This window comes from Apium graveolens, chromosome 2 (genome assembly GCF_009905375.1).
Source record: "Apium graveolens cultivar Ventura chromosome 2, ASM990537v1, whole genome shotgun sequence".
Lineage (NCBI taxonomy): Eukaryota > Viridiplantae > Streptophyta > Magnoliopsida > Apiales > Apiaceae > Apium > Apium graveolens.
In genome coordinates this window covers 25,709,559-25,717,964 of record NC_133648.1, presented here as the reverse complement: position 1 = coordinate 25,717,964, position 8,406 = coordinate 25,709,559, and positions in this window count along the sequence as shown.

Genomic DNA, 8,406 nt, shown 5'->3' with positions numbered 1-8,406 from the left:
TTATTTATAATATTCATTCGAGGTATTATGACTCCGCTTATTATTTAATAATATTCTTTATTTTATTAAAGAATAATGTTTCGATAATTAAACTTATTTTCGATTATTCAAATAAAGATAGTACTTTCGTATAAGTATATCTTTGGTTATTTAATATTCATTTCAAGTATGAGTTTTAAAACTTCTACTTCGATTATTTTTATAAGGATTATCTTTATGAGAATATTATTTAAATAATAATATTCAGATATTTCTAATATATCGGGACTGATTTATTTTAATAAATCAGCAGTACTCCAAACATTCTTAAAAATGTTTTCGAGTCTTCAAAATGATTTCTAAAAGTTAGGGCGGGTCCCAAAACTCATTCTTTTATATTTAAGATCCTCCTTTCGAAGGGGATTTAAATACTCGCTCAAAACCTGGGGGATCCGGCTCTGTGGTGTATTTTACATTCGCAACGTGGTTGCTGTTTTGAGAAAACAATTTGATTACTTGCCCAACGTTCGGGAAGTAAGTCCCTCTAATTGAGTCGGCATAAGCGACAGGTCGGGGTACGGTCTATCAAAGTGTAAGTGGCTGGGTGCAGTCCATCAACGCGTAAGAGGCTGGGTGGCGGTCCAACACAAGGTCCTTATGTGGCCAGGGTAATGACCGGTGGGGGATTCATCCATCTACTAGTAGAAAAGGTTACTTATTGGTATCTTTGCCTGATCAGCAAGATATCGGGTTTATGCCAAAATTCTTTTCCTTTCCAAAATTCATTGGATGTTACAAACTCTGTTCATACTTTACATAACAGAGGTTCCAGGAAATGTTTAAGAGATATATACGTGGATATATATATCGGGACTAAATAAAGTATCTCGTAACTTTATTTCAAAGATTGAATCTATTCAAGTCTTAACTTGTGGTCTCATCTATGGGATGACCTTTTGAAACCTATAATACTTTGAACAGTGGTAGTTCAAGTAGCCTTATAAATGATATAAGTATAGTGAAGTAATTGGTAACTTCATCCCTTGTTTTTGCTTATATCCAGTAAGTAATTATCTTTCACCTGATAAAGGTTTCCAGCAAGTTATCCTTTTAGATGTTTGTGTTATTGTTTACACTATATATTATCTTGCGAGCTGTAATGCTCACTCTTGTTTAATTTCTTCATCACACAACAACAGTTAGGAAAGATGGCCAGACTCCAGCAGACCCAGCGCAAGAGCGTGGGAAGCGCCCCGTGCCTTCCCGTGGAGATCATAGCTGCTATAGCTGCAGAGGTAGATCTATTTGTAGATCAGACCTTCTACTTTTGGGAATCAATTATGTATAATTATAACTTGTGGCAGATAATGGCAATTAATTGTAAACTTATCAAGTAATCATTTTTGGGTTGTAATAACTTTTAAATTGTGGATTCAAAGACTTGTACTTATTTCAATTTCATCTCTGAGACTATAACGGGTTGTGGTGTGTATTAGTGTGGGGTCACAGCATGAGGTTATTTATTGTTAATTAAGTGAATTGATATTGTGGAAAGAAAGACCGTGACGACCCATATCCATGACCCCGGATCTGGGGGTGTTACAGTTAAATTGTCCAGTTGAGTAACTAAATGAGATAATGACTGGGGAATTAGCAAATCAAGAACGTGTATCTGTTAATCAATTTTGTAGGAATTGTGAGATTGAAATTCTTGGTAGTAAGTTTTGTGTAGATTTGATACCATTTAAGTTAGGAGAATTTGACATTATCTTAGGAATGGATTGGTTATCTAAGCACAATGCCCAGATTGATTGTCGAAATAAGAAAGTAATGGTGAAGATGCCAGATGAAAGGATAATAACGTTCAAGGGCCAGAAGCAAGTAAAGAAGTTCTTAATAATAATTCAATCCAAGAAGTTACTACGACAAGGATGCGAGCATTTCGTGGCATATGTGTTTGATAGAAGTCAGGAGCTATTGAGACTCGAAGATATTCCAGTAGTGAATGAATTTCCAGACGTGTTTCCCGATGAGTTACCAGGCCTTCCTCCAGATAGAGAAATTGAGTTTGCAATCGACGTAGCACCTCGAACGGAACCAGTATCCAAGGCCCCGTACAGAATGGCGCCCGTTAAGATGAAGGAGCTAGCGAAGCAATTACAAGAGTTGTTAGAGAAAGGAGTAATCAGACCCAGTGTATCCCCGTGGGGTGCACCGGTACTATTTGTCAAAAAGAAGGATGGAAGTATGAGACTGTGCATCGACTATAGGGAGCTCAACAAGCTTACAATCAAAAACAAGTATCCGTTACCCAGAATTGATGATTTGTTTGACCAATTGAAGGGAGCCAAGTACTTCTCCAAGATTGATTTAAGACCGGGATATCATCAACTAAAGATCAAGCCAGAAGATATACCAAAGACAGCTTTTAGAACAAGGTATGGACATTATGAATTTTTAGTGATGTCTTTTGGATTGACCAATGCCCCGGCAGCGTTTATGGACCTGATGAGTAGAATTTTCAGGAAATATTTGGATAAGTTCGTTATTGTGTTTATAGACGATATTTTGATTTATTCAAAGACGGAAGAGGATCATGCGGAAAATTTGAGAACAGCTTTGGAGATTTTAAGGAAAAAGAAGTTATATGCTAAATTCTCGAAGTGTGAGTTTTGGCTACAGGAGGTTCAGTTCTTAGGACACATAGTCAGTAACGAAGGGATCAAAGTGGACCCAGCAAAGATTGAGGCCATTACAAATTGGGAAAGACCGAGAACACCAACAGAAGTAAGAAGTTTCTTGGGATTAGCGGGATATTATCGTCGATTCGTGCAAAATTTCTCAAGGATTGCAACACCAATAACGAAGCTTACACGAAAGAATGAAAAGTTTATATAGAACAATAAATGTGAAGAAAGTTTTCAGGAATTGAAGCGAAGATTAATCACGGCACCTGTTTTATCACTTCCAGACGATCAAGGGAATTTCGTAATTTATAGCGATGCTTCTCATAAAGGACTAGGATGTGTTCTGATGCAGCACGATAAAGTGATTACGTATGCTTCAAGGCAACTGAAACCACACGAACAGAAATATCCTACTCATGATTTGGAGCTAGCAGCCATAGTTTTCGCTTTGAAGATTTGGAGACAATATCTATATGGAGAAAAGTGCGAGATTTATATGGATCACAAAAGCTTGAAGTACATATTCACACAGAAGGAGCTTAATATGAGACAGAGGAGGTGGTTAGAGTTGATTAAGGACTACGACTGCATGATTAACTATCATCCCGGTAAAGCAAACATTGTAGCGGACGCATTAAGTCAGAAAGAAAAGTTAAATGTATTATCAGTACCCGAAGAGATATATAAGGAATTTCAGAAATTGGAATTGGAGATTAGGGTTTGCAAGCCTGATGAAGCAAAAGTGTATAGTATGACTTTCCAGCCGGAGTTGTTCGAGAAGATAAAGAAGTGTCAAGAAGAAGTAATGGATCAGGACATAAATCGTTTGGTAGGTGAAGAATTGTGCACACAAAAGGACGATCAAGGTATTCTTAGGTTTTCTTCTAGAATTTGGATTCCACCTGTGACGGAGCTGAAGAATGAAATTTTACAGGAAGCTCATAATTCGAGGTATTCAATCCATCCACGGAGTACCAAAATGTATAGAGATTTAAAGGAAAATTATTGGTGGCCAGATATGAAGAGGGAAATTGCGGAATGGTTTAGCAAATGTTATACATGTTAGAGAGTTAAAGCAGAGCATCAAAGACCAAGTGGATTGCTACAGCCATTGGAGATTCTAGAGTGGAAGTGGGAACATATTGCCATGGATTTCATAGTTGGATTACCAAGGACAAGGGCTAATCATGATGCCATTTGGGTTATAGTTGATAGACTTACCAAGTCAGCTCATTTTCTGCCTATAAATGAAAGATTTTCGCTCGACAAGTTAGTTCATATGTACCTGAAGGAAATTGTAGTTCGTCATGGAGTTCCTGAGTCTATTGTATCTGATCGAGATCCAAGATTTAATTCAAGATTTTGGAAGAGTTTTCAAGAATGTTTAGGAACAAGACTGAATATGAGTACAGCTTACCATCCACAGATGGACGGTCAGAGTGAAAGAACGATCCAAACAATTGAAGATATGTTACGTGTTTGTGCTATTGATTTCAAAGGGAGTTGGGACGAGCATTTACCTCTGGTAGAATTTTCTTACAACAACAGTTATCACGCCAGTATTGGGATGCCACCCTATGAAGCCCTTTATGGATGCAAATGCAGATCTCCAGTGTATTGGGACGAAGTAGGAGAACGCAAAATACTTGGACCTGAGTTAGTGCGGCAGACAAAGGAAGTTGTTGAAGTTATCTAGAAGAGATTGATAGCAGCACAAGACTGTCAAAGGAAATATGCAGATCAATCAAGGAAAGACATGGAATTTGAAGAAGGAAGCTTAGTATTACTGAAAGTATCACCGTGGAAGGGATTAACGAGGTTTGGAAAGAAAGGAAAGTTGAGCCCAAGATATGTCGGACCTTTTGAGATTCTAAATCGTGTTGGCAAAATAGCTTACGAGTTGGCGTTACCTCCGCACATGGAGCACATTCATAATGTTTTTTCACGTATCGATGCTTAAGAAGTATAATCCAGACTCCAGGCATGTAATAGAATATGAGCCAATAGAGCTTCAGGCAGATTTGTCATATATAGAGAGAGTCTGATAGAGATTCTAGAGAAAAGAGAGAAAGTATTAAGAAATAAAGTGGTAAAGTTAGTAAGAGTATTGTGGAGAAACCCAAAGGTTGAAGAGTCAACCTGGGAGTTAGAAAGTGATATGAGAGAAAAGTACCCTCATATATTTTCTTAGGAGATTTTGAGGACAAAATCCTTTTAAGGGGGGAAGGATGTAATATCCGGGATATATCGTGTAATTATTTTGCTAATAAATAATTATTATATGTGTTCAGTATCTATTCTGTGAATTATTTGTTAAGTGTTAAATGTGTTTGGATGTTTAAAAATAATATTAATTGAGTATTTTAATTTTTATATGTCCAAAATAAAATATAGATAATTATCATATCTTCCTAATTATTTTTATGTTGATTTATGATTTTATAGGAAATATATGGATTTTGTAAATCTTTTTCCGAGTATTTAAAAACTATTTTATACAAACGGGAACCAACCGACGTCATCCGTTTTTACGTTTTTATAACCCGAAACTCTTCCGAGAACTCCTTCCTAACCTAATTGTAATATTCTGAGCATTTTCCATGTTTCGACTTTTTCGATTCGGCGTACGGTTTGTCCTGCGCGGGTCCCGGCGCAACATTTTCGATACATTATTCGTTTCGGTAAATCAGTAAAACTCGTATTTTCGATAAACGGGATCTTTTTATTAAACTATCACAATTATCACCTCCTAATACGTGTAACCAGGCACTGAGACCAAGACCGCAGTACAAATTGTACTGATTTGGATATTTATCCCGAAAACCGATACCGTTTGGATCAGTTTTTATAAATAAACGTACCATTTTATATCCGGAATGATCCAACGGGATACTAATTTTCTGTAAATATAAATAGCCTTTACCGTATTTTATTCCATATCAAAAATCATTTGCAGTCAGTAATTATATAATTTTCCAGAGGAAATACTTATATTCATATATTCTTTTGAAAATCAAACCTACTTTTGAAGGTGTTATTGATCTTTGTTTGGAAAGCTCGAGTAACCAAATTGAAGGTCTTGAAGAGCTCTACCAGAATCTGTGATCCATACACCTGCGGAATCAAAGGTTTATTTTCTGGAAATTTATTTATTTTTGAATTATTTTTATTAAAAATATGAATTTTTGTTCGGATGATTATTTGAATGATTTGATGATTGCATGTTGTAGAGCATGTTTTCTTGATGATTTTCATATGTCATATGACTGATTTGGAGTTCAATAACATGTTCAAAATTGAGTTTAATCTTCGAATTTTAAAATTAGGGTTTATAACCCGTATGAATGTTTTTAATTGAAATTTGGGGCTTTTTGATTTAGGGGTTATTAGCTGTTGTGTTATAGTGGGTTGTGTTCCTTATGAAATTTGCAATCGATTGGTATATAGCTCGTTAACAGAGGATGTCTGAATCGAAGGGAGTTGTGTTTTGAAGTTTTCGTCGATTCGCCGGAAACCGGCGATGTTCTAGGCCATTTTCCGGCCAGGACAGGGATTATTGATGTGATTTGATTGCATGGTTGTGTTCCTGGTTATCTGTAGATTATATCTGGAGCATATGGTGGGGTGAGGATGCCGGAATCGTGTTCTCCGACCACCCCTGTATTTTCCGGCGACTGGACTGCAAAATTGCAGTTTAGTCCCTGTACTTTTGTAGGTGATGAACTTTAGTCCCTCAGGTTTCCAGAATTTGCAAAAATAGGATTCCTGTTTTAAAATTATTTAAAAATCATATTTTCTATTTATTTTAATTATAAAAATCCGTTTTTAATTTCTAAAAATTCCAAAAATTATTATTTTAATTCCAAAAATTATTTTTAATTCAAAAATAAATCTGAATTAATTAGTTAATTAATTTAAGTTAGTATTTAATTGATTAATTGGTCAATTAATTTAAAAATTATTTGATTAATTGATTTAATTAATTATTAATTGATTTAATTAATTATTAATTGATTTAATTAATTATTAATTAATTTTAATTAATTATTTAATTAGATTTAATTATTTAAAAATGATTTAAAAATTCCGAAAAATAGTTTCGAGCTTTAAAATATTATTTTAAATTGTTTTCAAGGCTCAATAATTATTATAAAATTGTTTTGAAGCCAGATTTGGCCAGCCGAACCCTGTTTAATTACTCCGAAATTGATCCAACGACCCGTTTTAATTCCGAAAAATGTTTTAAAAATCATTTTAAATACCTGAAAACCTGTTTATGACCCGAGACTCCATTATAAATGATATATCATTGATTGTTAACGTGTTATGTGTTATATGTGACTTGGTGGTTGACTGTCGGTCTATATATTCGATGTTTACTTGTTTATAGTATAACTTTTAATCCGTTAATCGGATTTGGGTGAAACTAAGGGTAGATAGAAGTATATGTCGAATAGAATCATATGAGTTGAATATTGATAGATGCTTATAATATGTGAACAGAAGAGGCAAGCCATAGGAAAGGGAAACAGATAGTCAAGGAGTAAACGGTTGTGATTGAAAGTTAAAGAAGTATAACAAGCTAATACCAGGCAAGTGTTCTGAACTTTCTCGACATATATTGTAGTGGATTGATATGCCTGTTTTATATTGCAAGTGCTTTGAAGCACTGAACCCAAAACCCTGATTCCAGTTATTGATCTTGAGCCGTAAACCTTTTTCTTTCTAAACCATTGATTGTTGTACACCCAAATACGAACCACAGATATACGATACTACTCCACAAATACATACAAACTAAATACCAAACACTGAACCGAATTACTTATATACTCAAACCATTGTACCCTATGATTTGAAAGACCAATTCCCGGTAACCCTGAAACATTGATTCCTTTGTTACCCAATTCTTTCCTTACTTAACATCCAAGCTTTGAAAATGCCATATCGATCCTTATGCAGATTGAAACCATTTCATTGTTGAACGTTCAATGTTGTTAATGATTCTGTTTATTGCTTATTACTGTTTATTATATTATTATGTTAGAATTGGATTGTTTTTATAAAATTGTGGACCAAATTCGTGGTCAGACCATATAATGGTCAAGTTAGGCCAATGTGTGCCTTAGATCCAGTAGTTAGAGCAGTGTTGTGTGCTTTGCTCGGGGTTAGTGCATGACTGATCAGCAGCCTAACCTTGGTTTTTAAAATGAAGGAACCAGTTGATCATTATTCTAAACCATAATCCATTGTTCACTTGATATCATAACCATTTTCACCTAATGATCATTATTCTCAGTTTTGTCATTATGACTTGCTGAGCTAGTTAGCTCATTTGTGCGATGTTGTTTATGTTCTTTTCCAGTTAAGAAGGAACCAGTTGGTAACGAGGATCCCCAGTCTAGCGCGAGAGCTAGGGGTTCAGGTTGATCAAGTTAAGATAATAGGCACCTTTTGGAGTAATTTAAGTTTGTAAAAGTTTGTAATAATGTTTAATACTCACTTCTGAGTTTGGATAGTTGTGATTTGATCGTTTGTAACATAAGTAGGTGTGTTTAGCTTATGTGCATACTTTAACTTGTTGCGGTCCGTGGTAGCTGGTAAGTAGGGTCACTACATATTATTATTATCTTTATTATTGTTATAAGCAGGTTATAAGTAAGGTGTGTATGTGTGCACCCCAAACTTCTGACCCGGGTTTGGAGGGCGCCACAGATTGGGCCAGAGTTTGAATCTCCAG